Raw genomic sequence first — 19,340 nt, 5'->3', positions numbered from 1 at the left:
TTGAAGGACTTCTGCTAGTATTAAGTGGACTGTACATACCCAGAAGCTCTTGGTGCTTTTCCTCTGCTAATGCTTGGGTGCCTGCACAGCAGTGGCTTAAGTGCTGGGCTAGACCTGGTTTCCAGTTGGAAGGTGGTGGGCCTTTAAAGAAGCAAGGCTATCAGATGTCAGCGTGCTACTCTAAGAAAGGATTAATGTAATTCTCAGATCGGTTAGCTCTTGCGGTTAGAGTAAGGCTGCCATGGGCTTAGCCTTCTTCCTCTGCTGTGTTTTGATGCAGCCCCAATGCCTCTCACCAGAGGCTACCTAATCTTGGACATTCCCTCCAAAACTGAGAACTAAATACACCATTCTTCTTGATAAACACCCAGCTTCAGTAATTTTATTATAGCAACAGAAAAATGTTTTTCTTACATTCTGTGGTTTTTTTTTTTTTCCCAAGACAAGATTTCTCTATGTAGCTGTCCTGGAACTCACTCTGTAGACCAGGCTGGCCTTGAACTCACAGAGATCCGCCTGCCTCTGCCTCCCGAGTGCTGGGATTAAAGGTGTGTGCACCACTGCCTGGCTCACATTTTATTTTTTAAATAACTTGAGTTAACTCTTTTTGAGTGTGACCTCGTTGGGCCCTTTCTTAGGCTTATTTAACCGCATGCCCTGAGATTGGCAGTGGAGTTTATTTTTCTTATCATTTGCAAATGCTGTAAGAAATTTGGAATTTGTACAGACCTTGGAATGTGAAATAAATTTTATACAGCATTAGCAAGTTTGCTTTAGGCAACTTTCTGAGATTTGGCAAATTCAGACAAGAAATGTGAATTGCTTTCACAGTGGCATTCCTTCCTGAGCATAGTTGGCAGTAGCAAGGAAAGGTTATGCAGTCACATTCCTTATCAACTGTGCGTTGAAGCGCGTTGTCTCCTAAGCTCTGGAGGAAGTCCCCTGCTCCTTCCTGTCTGTGCTTGCGCGTGTGTGTGTGTGTGTGTGTGTGTGTGTGTGTGTGTGTGTGTGTGTGTGTCTGTGTCTGTCCTGCAATAAGGAAACCTTCTACTTGGCATAGTAATAAAAAGAAAGTGATGGTGTCTAGGGCCAGATGAGTAGATGGAAACCTATTCTGATGTTGGCAGTTGGGGAATGAGAAGGATGTGGTGAGCCCAGGCCTGTGTGCTTCCTTCAGCTTCTCAGAGACGCCAGAGTCACGGCCACTCATATTAAACATATCCACGGAGTACAAAAACACAGCTGTAGGCGAAGGCTGGATTAAGTGGCCATTTAAGTAAGTGGCTTATTTCTGTTCACTAGGAGAACAAGAAACCTCAGATCTTAGGGTGGTGATGGGGCAGAGGTGATTTCCACCAGCCACACTCTTTCCGTGGTTTGGTTTGCTTTTCTTAAAAAAAAAAAAAAAAAAAAAAAAAAAGACGCACACTTGGAGTTTGTTAAGCAAGGATTTTAATATAGATTTAAAGATGAATATTAGGGTAGAGGGAGAGGTGCTTAAGGCAAGGAGATCTATTGATCTATATATGTATATATACATATCTGTATCAGGTGTATAACTAACAGATAAATGCAGGCTTTTTCAAGAGTTACCTCATCTAACATCCTTTAAAAAATTTTTTTTACATTTTTTTATTATTTTTGTGGGTATGTGTATGGGTACACGTGTGTTATAGAGCACGTGTGGAGGTCAGTACACACGTGTTACAGAGCATGTGTGGAGGTCAGAGGACAGCTTGTGTGTTTTTTTCTCTTTTTACTATGTGGGTTCTGGTGATTGAACTCAGGTTGCCAAGCTTGCTGAGCCATCTCAGATGCCCCTAAAATTCTGGCCTTCACATGCACATATACCTGTGTTTGTACACACGCCGACACATGTGCATACCTGCACACACACAGAGCCCGTGAACTGAAACCTCGCTCTCTCACCTCTGGTGGTTTCCCCACTGTACTTAGAATAGCATTTGGTTTCTTCATATGACTTACAGGGTGCACACATGATGTCTGCGGTCCCCACATCCTTGTCCACCACATCTTTCCTTCCCCCTCCAGCTGGATATGCTGTCATCCAATGGTCTGATTTTTTTCGGCTTTCCTGTTACCAGGTCTCAATACAGGCACTTTCTGCTGGCAACGTTAAGTCTTCGTTTTCTCTGTTATTGGACAAGTTTGGAACTAGTTTTCCATTTGATGGCTTTTATTTTATTAATTCATCTATTTATTTTTTTAACATTATAATGAGTGTTGGGTCTCCTGGAACTGGAATTACAGACAGTTGTGAGTTGCCATGTGGGTGCTGGGAATCGAACCCAGGTCCTTTGGAAGAACAGTCAGTGTTCTTAACCACTGAGCCATCTCTTCAGCTCCCCCCATTTATTTAAAAAGTTTTAAAATTTATTTTATTTTGTGTGCATTGGTGTTTTGCCTGCATGTATGTCTGTATGAAGGTTAGATCTTGGATTTACAGACAGTTGTGAGCTGCCATATGGGTGCTGGGAATTTGAACCTGGGTCCTCTGGAAGAGCATTTGGTGCTCTTAACTGCTGAGTCATCTCTCCAGCCCCGTTTTATTACATTTATTTATATGGTATGTGTACGTGTGTTTGCCTGGGAAAAGGAATCCAAATGAGAGCATCAGATTCCTGGGAACTGGAGTTACAGATGGTTGTGAGCTGCCATGTGGTTGCAGGGAATTGAACCTGAGTCCTCTCCTCCAGAAGAGCGGTCAGTGCTCCCAACTGCTGAGCCATCTCTCCAGCCTCTATTCATTTATTCCAAGGCAGGGTCTCACTATGTAGCTCTGGCTGGCCTGGAACTCACAGAGATTTGTCTGCCTCTGCCTTTGCTTCCAGAGTATTGGGATTGAAACATATGTTATCATGCCTAATGGCTTATTGTTTTGTCTTCCTGTATTCTTAGATTATAAACTCCATGAAAGAAAAGCCATGTTTTTGTTTTTTAATTTATTTTGTTTTTTGTTTTGTTTTTGTTTGTTTGTTTCCAAGACAGGATTTCTCTGTGTTGTTTTGGTGCCTGTCCTGGATCTTGCTCTGTAGACCAGGCTGGCCTAGAACTCACAGAGCTCCTTCTGGTTCTGCCTCCTGAGTGCTGGGATTAAAGGCGTGTACCCGACATTTATTTGTTTTTTTTTTTTTGAGACAGAGTTTTTCTGTGTAGTCCTGGCTGCCCTGGAACTCACTCTATAGACCAGGCTGGCCCTGAACTCACAGCCTGCCCATGCTGGGATTATTTATCCTTTTTGTCTAGCACATACTGGCACTTGGTAGGTATCTGAATGATAGTTTGCTAATTTCTGCTTACTGGGAAAATAAGACACCTCAGATATCTGTAAGAAAAGGTCAAAATAGGAAAAACAAAACAAAACAGCAGCAAACAAACCCTCTCTGTCTTTGGGTTAAATATTTTAGAATTTAATGTAGATAGTATCTCCTTTGGTAAATTTTTCTTTTTCTGTTATTGTTGTTTTGAGACAAGGTCTCTGTATAGCTTTCAGGCCGCCTAGCTTTTCAGACTTGCTATGTAGCCCAGGCTAACCTTGAGTAGCAGTTCTAGCTTGGGTGCTGGCTGTAGGCTTATGCACAGACACACTTGTCTGGGGAGCTTTTCTGAATTGTCATTGTTGGATTAGGGTCTTCTGTTGTTTGTTCTGTGATACCATGTGCATCCCTCGTTCATGACAGCGCTTTTATTGTAAAGGTATGTGTTTACATATTAATGATGAGTTTATTCCTGGAGGGGAAGGGTTCAGTTCATTGAGTCCATAACCCTGGTTGGTACTTAGAAAACGGATGCTCATGATGGTTGTCCTTATTACTTAGTATTCGTTCAGAGAGGAACAACTGTTGGGATTGAGGAGTATGCTCAAAAACTAACAGCTTTTACTTTGGTAGATTATAATGCTCATTGGTGCCAAGAATCTTGGTTCCTTATAATTTTGTAAAATTCACTAGGTTATGACATTACTTTTGAAAATGTGTTTTATTTTATTCTATATTGTTCTTTGACAATTTCATGCAGGGTAGTCTGAGTTTTGGGTAATCTCGTGCTCCATTCACTGTCTCATTTTCCTGTTAGTCTGTCAGTCCGTCCCCCCCATATCTATTTCAGCCTTTGGAACTAACTTCTTGATGAGCGGAAGAGTTGGTACTGGGGTTAAACCTAGTGCCGCACACACACTCGGCCACCACTCTACCACCGAGCTACATCCCAGGCTCCCAAATTAAATTTTAATCCCTTTTTTCTTTTTCCTCGAGGCAAGGTCTCACAAATTCTGGGCTAGCCTTGAACTTGCTATGTAGTTATGCAGTTGAAGATAACAGTGCGCTCTGACCTCCCTGCCTCTACTTCCTAAATGCTTGGATTACAGGCATGTGCCACCATGCCTGCCTTAATTTTTAATCTTTGTTAGGGAAAATTACAAACATATAAAAGTAGAGACTGATGTGAACAAGTCAAGCCTTATCACATACCATGCTCAGCAATCCAGCATATGGCCAGGCTTATTTAACTTTATTCCCTCCCTCCTCTTTCATATTTTAAAACCCAGACATTCTACCATTTCATGTGTAAACACTTTGGAAAGATATAATCAATTTAGAAACTAGTTAACTCTTGGAAAATCTGACAGAAAAATTCCATTTGTCTCCTTGAATCTGATTCTGCATGCCAGCTGGTGAATTTCCATGTATAAACCACTCCCAAGGTTTGACTCACTATTGAAAGCATATACTCCATTGTAATTGCTCAGACAGTTTGCTAGAATGTGCTGTGGTGGTTACGTGAGGCCTCTGTTGGGTGGAGGGAGGGTACTAACGAGTGAAAACTCACACATTTTTCTCTTTGGAGATATGTAAAGACAGATGATGTTCTTTGGCATTCTGTGTTCTAAATATTTTAAGAGGTGTCTATAAAACAAGAGTGAAATATGCTTTGTGGATTTAATAGAGTAAATTCCTGTAGTTCTCTTGGGTAAATTCCCAAGAGTCACAATTAAGAGAGAGAAGGAAAACCCCACAACCCAGAAGATTCAGAACTAGAAAGACTGCTGAGCCCTGGCAGGGAGACCCTGATCCGGAGCAAACCACACAGTGTGGTGTGAGTGTGGTCAGCTGTGTGCAGGGAGTTAAGAGTGGTCACCTAGATGGCTATAAATTGACTGTAATGAAATTTCCCATAGGACAGGAAACCAAAGCTCTATTTTCTTTGAGTCTGTATATTTAAGGATTGTTAGCTTGTGGAATTGAGAACTTGGCGCAGAACTAATGGTTGCACTAGAATACTTCCTTGTGAGGAAATGAAGGGGAATAGAAACAATTGTAATCACCTTTAATTAAAAAAACAAAACAAAACAAAAAACCCAAAACCTCTAACTATAACTATATAGAAGAATACATCCCTGGATCTAAGAGGCCACAGGTCGTAGCCTTGTGAGGATTGCAGCCCTACTTGCTCTTTATCCTATATTAACAAGTCTTTTGCCCATGGTTACCCATGGTTGATAAGAAGTAGTAGATGTGGTGATCTCATGTTTTGGCAGTTCCTTAGAAAAAGTGGACTTTTATTCACTCTTAGTTGATACCTCTAGTAAAGTCTTTATTACACAGTACCTTAGATAAGGATTTTGTCATCATCATTTCTGTGGTCTTAGCATTTAGAATGTGATCACTTGGAAAAATATTTGTTGACACATGATAATCCCCTTCTAACACTAAGATGAGGTGATTTGTTATTTTTCCAGTGGCCCTGACCCAGAATGTGCTAATAATAATCATAATATGTAGATTACCTCTTCCTAGAAGTTCTGTTTGTTCTCAGGCTCTGGATTATTCTCTTCTTTGGTGACCTTCCAGTTTGCTCTTTACTAACTTTTTAAATTAATGTATATTATAATGAGTTTCATTATGACATTTTCATGTATGTATATCATTGAACTTTGCTCCCTGGCACTATTTAATTGGTATTTTCAGACTGCAATTGATGGTTGATAGGCGTGAAATCTTGGAAAGTGAAAGTATGCAAGGAAGGACTGCTGGGTTCATTTTCACTTTTTCCTCTGAACTTTTCTTTTTCTTTTCCTTTTTTTTTTTTTTTTTAAAGATTTATTTATTGGACTCCTGGAGCTCCACCTGGGGCCTGGCTGAGGATCTCTGCATCCACTTCCATCAGTTATTGGATGAGAGTTCCAGCATGACAGGGTGTTTGGCCATCTGATCACCAGACTAGGTCAGATCAGGCTTTCTCTCAACCATTGCCAGCAGTCTACAGAGGATGTATCATTGTGGATTTCTGGGGACCTCTCCAGCACTCTTCCTATTCCTGTTCTCGTGTGGTCATCATTTATCATGGTCTGTTATTCCTTGTTCTCCCTTTCTGTTCTTGATCCAGCTGGGATCTCCTGCTCCCCTAAGCTTTCTTTCCCTCAAATCTTGCCCTTCATTACTCCCACTGTCATCCAGGTTGTTCATGTAGTTCTCATCCATTTCTCTGTCATTGGGCGATCCCTGTGTCTTTCCTAAGGTCCTGTTTTCTAGGTAGCCTCCCTGGAGTCCAACTGTCGAGAAAGAGGAGGGACTGTAAGAGTGTGAATTGTTGAGACCAAGATTGGAAAAGCACAGGGACAAATAGTCAAACTAATGGAAACACATGAATTATGAACCAAAGGCTGTGGAGCCCCCAACTGGATCAGGCCCTCTGGATAAGTGAGACAATTGAATAGCTTGAACTGTTTGGGAGGCACCCAGGCAGTGGGACCAGGACCTATCCTTAGTGCATGAGCTGGCTGTTTGGAACCTTGGGCTTACACAGGGACACTTTGCTCAGCCTGGAAGGAGGGGACTGGACCTGCCTGTACTGAATCCACCGGGTTTAAATGAATCCCCAGGGGAGTCTTGGCCCTGGAGGAGATGGGAATGGAGGGGAGGGGGTGGGGAGGAAGTGGGGGTGGGTGCGGGAGGGGGGAGGACAGGGGAACCCATGGCTGATGTGTAAAATTAAAACACAAATATAATTAAAAAAAGAAAAAAATGGGTAAATGAAACAAAAAAGTTGAAATATTTATAATTACCATAATATTATATTACTTCTATTAAAATGTACTATAATATTAAAAAAAAGATTTGTTTATTATGTATACAGCATGTATGCCTGCAGACCAGAAGAGGGCACCAGATCTCATTACAGATGGTTGTGAGCCACCATGTGGTTGCTGGGAATTGAACTCAGGACCTCTGGAAGAGCAGTCGGTGCTCTTAACCTCTGAGCCATCTCTCCAGCCCCCCACTGAACTTTTCTGTCATTGGATTTCTCTTTTGTTTTATCGTAACTGTTTGCTTGTTTATCCATTTGTTTGTTTGTTTATTTGTGGTAGGTGTTTTTGCCTGTATGTATGGCTGTGTGTACCATATGTGTACAGTGCCCACAGAGGCCCCTGGATCTAGAGCTATGGCTGGTTGTAGGCTTTGTGTGGGTGCTGGGGACTGAACCCTGGTCCTCTGCAAGGCAGCCAGTGCTCTTCATTGCTGAGTATCTCTGCAGTTCCATGCACCTAAACTCTCTATATCTGAGTTGCTCTGTTAAGATTTTGGATTCTTCTTTCTCTTTATCCTATCTGTAATCAACTACTTCTCTACCACTCTTGTCCATGCTACTGTCTTGTGGATGGTTAGTAGTACTTCATGACCGATTTCCTAGGTTCTGCTCTTCCTTTTGTTCTCAGCAGCAGCCCAAATCATTCATTTGTATTTAAGTCAGGTCATGTCCCTTCTCTTGCAAAGCTCCCCATTCTGCTCTGAGTGAAAGCCCATTAGACCTTATCAGTCTTCTGCTAACTTCGGCTCCGTTGCTCACCCTTGCTTGTGCTGCTGTAGCCACACCAGCTTCTTGTTCTCCCTTGAAAAGGATTGCCTGTGGCTTTTGTATTGGCTGTTCCCTCTGGCTGGAATGGTTTCATTTCTTACCACTGCCTGTTCTCTGCATCAATGATATTTTCTCAATGAGGCCCATCCTAATGATAGGGTGTGGTGACTTTGAGACCAGCCTGGTTCATGAGTCCCTGTTGCAGAAAAGGGAATCTAGTTTCTCTGTCCCTAATGTCTCTTTTTCCCGTTTGGGGTGGGAGGAGAGATGGGGAAGGAGATTGAGAAATTTATAATACATGTTGTTGTTGTTATTATTGTTTGTGGTGTTGAGAATATAACCCAGGGCTTCACTTTACTACTGAGCTACAACCCGATCTAAGAGACAGATAGTCTTATTTTTGTCTGTCTTGCTCTATTAGAAAATAAGTTCCATGAGGGCAGAACTTTATGTGTTGGCATGAATAGTGATATATTTCACTTAAAGGGTTGGCACATAGCAAGTGTCTGCTCCATAATTGACAGCTGTTGAGCAGGGATGGTAATGCATTTCTTCAATGGTGATTGCTTCCTAGCGTGGGTTAGGCTCAGATTTGATATCTCACGCTGAAAAAACAAGTTAAATAAATGAACTGTGAGCTTTTAAACAGTTTCATTTTTTTATTTTGTGAGTATGAGTATTTGCCTGCATGTGTCTGTGTACCATATGTGTGCCTGATGCCTGTGGAGGTCAGAAAATGTTGGATGCCCTGGTGGCTGTGAATGGTCATGTGGAAACTGAACCCAGGTCCTCTGCAAGAGCAGCAAGTGCTGAACCATCCCTCTAGCCCAGTTTTCTTTCCCACCCTTCTTCCTTTCAACTGATGCTTTTATAGTGCCTTGAGCCGATACCAACAAAGTAGTATGTATAGTTGAATATGCCACCATTAACACTCTGTCACCTTCATGGTCACTCTCCAAGATAGGTGATAATATTTTTCATTTTTGTGTTTTTGAAACAGTGTCTCATCATGTAGCAGAAGCTGGCCTGCAGCTTCCTGTGTGGTCCAGGCTGAACTTGAACTCTTGATCCTCCTGCTTTATCCTCTTGAGTGCTGAGATAATTGAAGATGTCACCATGCCAGGCTCTAACAACAACAACAATGATAACTTATTAATAATAACAGTTTTGTGAGTTTAGATTAGGAAACAAGTATAGAGAACCTATATGCTCAGGTCCTGTGGCTAATAAGAATATGAGCTTAGATATGAAATCTAGATATGACCACAAAGCTTTCCTATGGCCATATTCATTTATTCTTTCTCATTCTCCTCCCACCCCCTTCTGCTCCACTCACCACTCTGTAAACATAGTCTTGGAGCTGGAGGCATGGCTCAGTAGTTAAGAGTGTTTCCAGAGAACCCAAGTTCAGCTCTCAGAACTCACATCAGGCAGCTTACCACTGGCAGAGGCCCCATCTGCCCTCTCCTGGCTTTGTGGGCATCCATACACAGTGCATACATTTACACAGACCATGTACATACAAATAAATGAAATGATAAAAAAGACAGGTCTCATCATGAAGTCCAGGTTGGCCTCAAATTTTCCATCCTCCTGCCTCATTCTCTAAAAAGCTAGGGTTACAGATGTGTATCTATCATGCCAGACCACATCATCTTCTTAAGTTATTTGTTAACAACCATTACAACAGTTGCAAAACAATTTATTGTAGGTTTTTATTTGTTTTTTTATCAAAAATTTTATATTCTCTCGTTGGGCGGTGGTGGCACACACCTTTAATCCCAGAGTTCGAGGCCAGCCTGGTCTACAGAGTGAGTTCCAAGAGAGGCTCCAAAGCTACAGAGAAACTGTGTCTCAAAAACAAACAAAAAATTATATTTATTTATTTGTATGTATGTGTGAGGACGCAATTATGGAGGTAAGAAGAGAACAATTTGTGGGAGTCCATTTTTCTCTTTCTACTACGTGTTTAAGGAATCTGGTCGTCAAGTTTGGTGACAAGCACCTTTATCCACTTAACCATCTTGCCAGCCCATACTGTGGATTTTTAATTAAAAAAAATTTTCCAATGTTGTCATCCTTGTGTTCTTTCTAGAAATGAAAAATGTAACATATTTATTTATCTGCTAACTCTGATTAAATACTGATGAAAATTTGTTGTCAAATACTTGTCTAATATTTGTTGACAAATACTGTTGTCAAACTGTGGTTATCCGGAGCTCAGACTGTTGTCTTCATGCATCCCTAAGAGCACCAACTCAAACCTGGAGGAGGTGTGGGGCACAGATCGGGGAAGGAGTGAACGAGAGTACATAAGCTTTAGATAATCAAGACAGCGCTGATACTGCTGACCGTTCCCAGAAGACCGAAGGTGCCGGAAGTGCTCCGGAAGTGCTCCGAGCGGCGGCTCTTTCCCTGCAAGTGGGAATGTACTCATTGAACTGGCGCCGTTTGCTTATGAATGTGTCTGCATTGTTTTTGAGAAAAAAGCCAAAAACATTTATTCAAAAAAAAATCTGCAAGCTGATATGGTGGCATACTCCTGTAATATCAGCACTTAAAGGTTGAGACAGGAGGACTTTGAGTTTGAGGCCAGCCTGGGCTTATATAGGGAGACTCTGTCTCGAAGAAACAGTGGAAGGAAGGAAAGGAGGGAGGGATGGAGGAAGAAGAGGGTGATAAAAACAGGCAAGAATGGAAGGGAGAGGAGTACAGTACACCAGCTGGGGGTCAAGTCATTTAACAGTGTGGTCTCTGGGCTGGGCAAGGTGGTGCTCGCCTTTAATTCCAGCACTCAGGGTGAAGAGACAGGCAGATGTCCTCGGCCAGCCTGATCCTTCCAGGTCAGCTGAGGCTACAGAGTAAGACTCTGCCTCCACAACAAAAGAGCTCAAGTCCAGCTTTGGCTGGTGTGACCCTCTCTCCAAAACTAAAGACCACCAAAAAAAAAAAAAAAAAATGCAGTGCCTGTGATCTAGTTTTTTTGTTTATAAAGTAACTGCTCAGCCCACTGGTCTCCTGAATTGGGAACGGGAGGGTTGGGTAGTTTAGATCCTAAGGCTTTCGTTTGAAAAGCTTGACCAGTCCCACTTTGTCATCATTTGTCGAAAGCTGGTTAAAAAAATAAGAGGTTAGAAGAGCTTGGCTTATATTACTGCTCATACAAAAACAGAGTTCATTTTATTAAGAAGTGAAGTAGACCTGGGTTCTGAAGAGGCTTAGTCAGCGGGTGACTCAAACCACCTTTACACAAGATGGTCTCATGTTCAAATCAGTTCAGAATACATTCCTTGACAACTTTCAGCTAAAATCCAGAATCTCACCTTGAGATTAATGTAAGAAATCTGTCTTTAGCTTGCATCTTGTTTCTATTCAGATTTTTTTTTTTTTTTTTAATTTTCCCCAAAGTAAACCTACCACTGTTTAGGAGCAGACCTTTTCAGTCATAGCTTCCAGTGAAGTCCTGTTATTCTTAGTCATTCTCCTCCGAGTCCTTTTCCTGTGAATCAAAGATTGAGCTCATACCTTTGCACAAGATCTGGAGAGTATTTTAAGCTTGGCGTGTTGAGACCTGGCAGGCTTGACTAATATGTGGATAGACCAGCACATTAGAATGTTTGTAAAGTTCCAGGCCACAAACTGTTTTAAATGAATATTGGCATATATAAAATTAATAATAAGCCATGAGCAGCACAGAAATTCAAAGGCCTTTTGCATTGGGTCTCTGACTTTCCTGAGGCTCTCGCTGGCTCTGCATACTTTGCTCTGAGCAGTGCCAAAACAGGGGTCAGGAGGGGTTTGCTCCCTTGCACTCTGCTGCCCCCTGCTTTCAGCAGGGCAGAGAGCTACTCTCTAGGTTCTTAAGCTCAACCCTTTGGAAAGTTTCTGAAAATAAACTGGATTGGTTACTGTATTTCTAAATGTGACTCCACTGTACATACTATGGATGCTCCACATGCAAAGCTGGGAAAGGACCCTGCCTCTATACGTTACCCATCACTTAATTTATCACCACATTCTGGCTCAGTTGGCATGGATGAAAGGGAGTTTTATTGTCAAGCAAAAACTAATGAGTTTTCCAGACTTGGTGGTCCGTGCCTGTCATCCCAGAATTTGTGAGGTACAGGGAGGAGCAGAAATCTCAAGGCCAGACTCAACTGTATAGCAAGATTGAGGTCAGCCTGCCCTACATGAGACCCTGTCTCAATAAACCATTAATACAAAACAGAAACACTACTCAATGTTTTTTAGTGGTCTGTTGTAACTGTTGTGCCTGATTGTTGGCTTAATAATGTAGCAGTCATACTCATAAAAATATAGATGTACATTATATTGTGACTAGCAGAATTGTTCAAATGCACTAAGAAAATGAATTCTAGTGTGTCATTTTGTGAATTTGGGCCAGTTGGGCCTTCAGTCAACAAGTAATGAACACTGAATCTGTGCCAAGCCTGATAAGCATGGGGACCACAGAGGTGTTTAAAGGATGGTTGGGGGAGAAAAAATATTAACTCTTTAGAAAAATTGTTTCAGTTGAATCTGAGGTAATAATAAAAGTTATAAGTCGGGTGTGGTGGTGCACTCTGGCAGCAGAGGCAGAAGGATCTTTATGAGTTTGAGTCCAGCCTGGTCTACATAATTGAATTCTAGGACAGCTGGCCTTGATTTTTTAATTGAATAATATTACAGAGGCTTTGCCCCTGACAGGGCTTTCTGTGTCTTTTCTTGTCATTTAGTCTGATGTGGCTGGTGGGTTGCTCAGCTCCTAGAGACAGGCAGTGCATTCTCTTTACTCCCAGTGGGGCCCTCCATGCATTGTAGCAACAGAAACACGTAATGGACAGTGAGCATGATGTCTTTCTAGACACCACCTGCTGAAGTATCCCAGCTGTAATGGGGGAGAATGCCCACATTCCCTTAAAAGCAATGTAACTCTCCTCCAAGACTGATTGTCAGAGGTCTAGTACTGTTGTCATTTGGATGTAGAAGAGTTCCTTGTCCCACGGGGCTCCTAGGAGCTGAAATTAGTACATTTAAGCATGTAGAATAGCACCCAGCACATGGGAAGTGCTGCATGTTACCTGTCATTGAACTCCACCTGAATGGTCTTTCCCCACTGGCAGCTCAGCTCTGCTCTGGTATGCAGAGGACAGGAAGGACTTAAGCGGCCATCTAAATGCCCTTCGTGAATTGGAAGCACTGCTCATACTGTGTGAATTGTTGGTGTGGAATTGGATTTCTGTGAGAATTGTGATGAGCAAGGTAGACCCAGGTAGGCTTACTCTTCCCTGCCTCCCTAGCTAGTGTGTGTTGGTGTTTTTAGTTGTATTCAGGTGGAATAGATCAGATTGGAGACTGATTAAGGAAAGGCAGGGTTTTATGGAGACCCAGTGACAGTCATGTATGCACAGCGTTGTGTGCTGCATCTGGTGTCTCGGTAGAATGTCTTGGATAGCGTGAGGTGGTGGTGCGCACCTTTAATCCCAGCACTTGGGGGTTTGAGGCCAGCCTGGTCTACAGAGTGGGTTCCAGGAGGGCTACACGGAGAGACCCTGCCTCGAAAATCAATCAATAAATATAAAAAAATTAAAAAAGATTAAATTGTAAGAAACAGTATAAAGGAAGTAGAAGTTTAGTGGTTGTAGAGCAGATCTAAGGCAGAAGTTCTTGTATTGATTCATTATATAAACCAATTTCAGGTATCAGTAATCACCTTTGAAATGCAATGATAGATTAAACTGAATAGAGTGCTTGGTAGCCACCAGACTTCCACAGACAACAGTAAACTTTGTTACAGTTGGCAGGCATTGTCCATCCATCTGTAACCACTAGAGTTTGATTTGACACAACATGCTTATATTCCTATCTTAATCACTGAGATTTGAGCAGAAGTATACTGCATATGACTTTGGCTCCTGTGTCTGTCTTACAGGAGATGCCCACAAAGAGTTCCAGACAGCAGCTTCATGTGGGTCCTCAAACCTTTTCCTGCATGAACATTTACCATCAGAGGGTCATTGTTGTTCACATAGTTCTGGCTTTCTGTCATGTGTAGTTTGTTGAGATCCCATTTCCCATCAGTGCCGGGAGGCCTGTATAACTCAGAGAACTTGGTGTACAAAATAGCAGTACTCTTCATAACCTCCCAGTGTAGCATAGGTTTTTAAAAGATTATTTTTGATTATGTGTATGGTGTGTGTGTGTGTGTGTGTGTGTGTGTGTGTGAGAGAGAGAGAGAGAGAGAGAGAGAGAGAGAGAGAGAGAGAGAGAACGCAAGCATGTTGCTACTGTGCACTTGTGTGGTCAGAGGGCAGTCTTGGGATTCAGCCCTCACCTTCTACCTTCTGAATCAGTCTCTCATTGTCTCATTGTTCGCTGCTGTGTTGTACACTCCATAGTAGCTGGCCCTTGAGAGGTTGTGGAGTGGAAGGGTGGATTCTCCTGTGTCAACCTCCATCTCACTGGAGTCTGGGGATTACAGACATGCACCACCACTTCTGAATTTTTGTTTGTTTGTTTGTTTAAATATTTGTTTTTTATTATGTATACAGCATGTATGACTGCAGGCCAGAAGAGGGCACCAGATCTCATTATAGATGGTTGTGAGCCACCATGTGGATGCTGGGAATTGAACCCAGGTCCTCTGGAAGAACAGCCAGTGCTTTTAACCGCTGAACCATCTCTCCAGCCCCCAACTTCTAAATTTTTTTAAAACATAGATTCTGGGGAGCCAAACATCAGGCTTGTGTGACAAGTACTTTTACCTGCTGAGCCATCATGCCAGCTCCTAATATTGTGGCCGTTTTTTTTTTTTTTTAATACTGTAGTATATTTATAGGAGGTGCCTACACCCATACAAGCTGTATGCACATGTGAAGAACATAGGACAACTTGTGGGAGTTGTTTTCTCTTTCCAACATGAAGATTCCTGGGATTGAACTCAGGTCATCAGACATTGCCGCCAGCACCTTTACCTGCTGAGCCATCTTGCTGACTCCACAGTATAGGCTTAAAATAATTGCCTTTTTCCCCACCCAGTGTTGGGTTGAACCCAAGGCCTACCATATACTAGGCAAGTATCCTGTCACTGAGCCACCGAGACTGCGATCTCAGTCACACTGAGCCGGGGCCTTTAGTGCATACACTGCTGCAAGGAAAGGTAGTTGAGGTGCTTCCTGTAGCAGGAGGAGCAGGGTCTGGGATTAGAAACTAGAAGGGAGAGGAAAAGGGAGAGTCAAACTGAACTTCCTCATTGCCTGGTACCTGCTGGTCTGAATTTGACTGGTTGGTCACTCAGAAAATTGCTTTTTTTCTCTTGTTCCGTTTTTATATCAGGGTGATAGTAATTGGTAACTACTTTATGGAAATACTGTAAGAATTAATGGGAGAGAAAGAATGAGATTCATTGAGGTATGCTGAGTGTTAGGCAGAGCCCTGTCAACTTTCACATGTTCTGTTTTAAATTTTGTCATGTTAATTGACAGTGTAGCTTTTTAGATGTAGGTGGATGATATTGCTGTGAAAATCAGGGTGTTGAAGTATTTTAATCTTAAATGTAGATATGCAGGTGAAGCAAGTATATGTTGCCTTATGTTGTTTTGTGTACATCTACTAGCATATTATTTTATGGAAAAGGAAAGAAAATTCCTCCATGACATAGATTTTTGTTTCTGTTTTTAGTCTTCTATGCTTGCAACTGCTTTAGCCAAGGGCAGGGAGGAGACGAGGAGGTTTGAAATTAGAGACACTGATGTTTTGGGAAATTGAGCCTCTTGACCTAGGGTTTGCTGAAGTTGATGCAGAGGAAGCCAAAGCAAGTTAATATTTTCAGCACTCAAAGTGAGTGTGAGTCTGGGTTGGGTCTTTTTAATTTTTTTTTTTTTTTTTTTTTTGAGATAGGGTTTCTATGTGAAGCCCTGGCTGCCCTGGAATTCACTCTGTTGACTAAGCTGGCCTCAGACTCAGAGATCTCCTGCCTCCTGCCTCCTGAGTGCTGGGATCAAAGGCATGCAGCACACTGCCTGGCTGAATTGGGGTTTATAGGTGTGGTTTTGCATCATGTCTTTCTCTATCTGCAGATAGAGTTAATAGAGTATAGGACCTCTGTTTTGAGAAACTTTGGCAAAAGCCCCTGAACCAATTAAAATTTATCTTCTCAAAACAAAAACAAAACAAACAAACAAACAAACAAAAAACAAAACAAAAAAAACCTTCCCCATTGGGCTGTTTAGATCAGCTGAGGGAATTAACTGTTGTCCTTTTGCTTGCAGGGAAATGACCACACATTCTCTTAAATTAATTTTAATTGATTTTCTCCTCCTAAACTCTCTCTGGAAACCCTTCCTCTGAGGATGTGCCTCTATGTTCCTCCTCCACCACAGGCTCTTGTGGGATCAGCATGGGTCAGTTCTCTTTGTTACATAAGTTAACTGCAGTGTTCTTCCTGTTGTTCCACAGTTAAGAGTTCCCATTTGTTGTTTTTCTGCCCTTAAAATAGTGAGCTCTCATTGTAGTTTGGACAAGATCTGTTGAGAATTATCTAGAGACAGTTTGCCCTTTCAGGGTTGAAATGGGCATGTTTAATATGTTTAACTTAGGAAAGTTTCCATTGTTAGTTTCCTGCCTATTGAATGAAATTCTGTACATTTCCTTTTTGCTACTTCCTTCTTATGGCTTAGTCAGAGACATGATCAGTAATTTTTCCTTCTTGTTTTGACTAGCAAATGCCTCCGAAAAGAACAACTTTATTGAGTTTTTACTATGTCATTTGCCTGATGGAAGTGTGCATTTCAGTAATTTGTCGTAATTTTTGCTTTGAGATAGGGTCCCATGTAGCTAGCTCACTCAGCCTGGCATGGGTCTCTGTAGCTGAGGAAGACTGTGACTTCCTGACCCTCTTTTCTCCTGTGCTGGGGTTACAGGCTTGGGGACCACCACATTTGCTCTCATGAACACTTTTCTTTAACACTTATTTTATTGTTTTTTAAAGGTGTGTGTGTGTGTGTGTGTGTGTGTGAGAGAGAGAGAGAGAGAGAGAGAGAGAGAGAGAGAGAGAGAGAGAGAGAGAGAGAGTGCACTTACAAGCTTGTGTGTCTGGGTATGTGCATATAAGTTCAGGTGCCCACTGATGCCCGAAGAGGCATCAGATCCCCTGGAACTGGAGTTACAGAGGCTTGTGAGCCACCATGTGGGTGCTGGAAATTGAACCTGCGTCCTCTGGAAGAGTAGCCAGTGCTCTTAACCACTGAGTCATCTCTCCAGCCCCTATTTACTTGTTGTTGTTATTTTACTTATTTTCCAAGACAGGACTTGTAGCCCTGTCGAGCCTACACCTCACATAAGTAGCTGAGATGAGTTTGGCCTTGTGGTAGTGCTGAGGTTGCTCCCAGGTCTGGTTTATGCAATGCTGGGGATGGAACCTACAACAGGTACTCTACCCCAGGAGCTGTATCTCCAGCCCCACTTCAAGTTTTTAAAGGTTCCTGATGTTGTTTGTCTCTTTAATGGTGATGTCAGTCTCATAATTTAGTTAAGTTCCTACCTAGCTGATTTGCTCATTTTAAGAGTAATATACATGACTCAATATATAACCTATAAGTTGGTACTGTTTGAGACCTTTTGATATCTTTTGTACACAAGTTCCACATAGTTCTCAGAATAGAAATATCCCTTCTTAAAGCAACAAACTAAATTGGATAATGGTGTTTAAAATTGAATGTTATATCAAAGGCAGTGTGTAAAAAAGTATAGTTAAAAATTTTTGCCAGGCAGTGGTGGCTCATGCCTTTCTTCATTCCCAGCACTTGGGAGATAGAGGCAGTCAGATCTCTGGGTTAGAGGCCAGCCTAGTCTACAGAGCTAGTTCCAGGACAGCCAGGGCTACACAGAGAAACCCTGTCTCAAAAAAACAAAACTGAATTTTTTTCTTTTAAATTTAAAAACAGTTGCTTGAGGGTGTTGGGATGCACATCTGGTTTTCCTTGGGTCATGGAATTTTGCTAATAATCTTTTCATAGTTTCTCTTTACTAGAATATTAACATTTTCCACATTTTTCAGACAAACTCTTTTTTTTTTTTTTTTTTTTTTTAAACTTTAATTTTTTCCTGTCTTCTGTGTGCTCTGGAACACTACAGCTCTTAGTATCTCTTAAAGCCTCGGTATTTTCCTCTGCTTAATTGGAGAATAGCAGTACCTAATATGCCTGCTGTAAGAATCAAACAGGTGTTTGGCATGTTACCTGTTCTTAAATGGGTAAAACGTACCACATAATACTTAGTGATTTCCCCTTATATCTATGCCCTATTATCCATGTATATATGTATGGAAACTTCACTGACTTTGCTCAAGGAAATCATCTTTGAGATTTCTTCTCTGATGATCTCTTTCTTGTTCTTTCTTGGTGAGACTTAATGAAAGTAGATTCACTTCTGACGTAGTGCTCTGATTCTGTGTACTAACCGTTTCCTGCACTTCAGTGTCTGTGTCTACTGCATGATAAATAAGAAGAAAAGAAAGGAGGCCATGGCTGCTCCTAGGCACACAAGGGAGAGCATAGTCAGAGGCATCTGGAAGGTCCAAACTGGATGTGACGACTGACAGACTGAACCAGGCCTTGGAAGGAGATAGGGGAGGAGGGGAGAAGAGGAGGGAGAGCAAAAACCAAAGAGGCAAGGAGAGCAGCGTAAGCCAAAATGGCTGGGTTATATAGGGAAGAGCAGCTGGGGGAAGCCCAGCCCAGCCATGACTGGAGAGTTTGGTGTGTGTGGGGTAATGCCAGCCAGGATGATGTCTCTATAATAGGTCCTGGCAATGCTAAGCGAGGCTGGGGGACCGCGTCTCCTTTAATGTTAATAGACACCTCAGCTGTTTGTCCTGGGTTTGAGACCTAACACATCCTATTTTGAAAATAACACCTAGGGATTCCCTACTGCTGTGAAAAAGATGGAAAGAGTCTTTCTCCTCCAGACTGCATGATCTTACTGCATTCTTTAGCATCAAGGTACCAATTACTGCCTTTCTTTTCTACCTTGATTCAGGCTGCAAGTCTATTTGTTTGTTTGTTTGGTTTCAGAGACAGGATTTCTCTTTGTATCCCTGGCTGTTCTGGAACTCATTTTATAGACCATGCTGGCCTTGAACTCAGAGATTGTCTGCCTCTACCTCTGCTTCCTGATTGCCTGGATTTGGATTAAAAGCATATGCCACCATGCCTGGCCTACTCTGCAATTCTTATAGGGTGTCAGTAGAAATAAGGAAGTAGCAGTTAAATTTTCAGTGGTTCTCATACCTCCAGAGAGCATTTGAGAGAGTATTAAGGGCATTTTAAATTAAGTGACTGGGTTGGATATGTACAGCTGGCATTTGTTTGTTAGAGGAAAAAAAATGACAGTCTAAAATGTAGACCTGTCCCCTTAAAATTATAGTAGTATCATTGTTGGGAAACTGAGCTAGCTACTTGGTATAT

The sequence above is a fragment of the Onychomys torridus genome, chromosome 16 (genome assembly GCF_903995425.1).
Source record: "Onychomys torridus chromosome 16, mOncTor1.1, whole genome shotgun sequence".
Lineage (NCBI taxonomy): Eukaryota > Metazoa > Chordata > Mammalia > Rodentia > Cricetidae > Onychomys > Onychomys torridus.
This window is presented reverse-complemented; position numbering follows the sequence as displayed.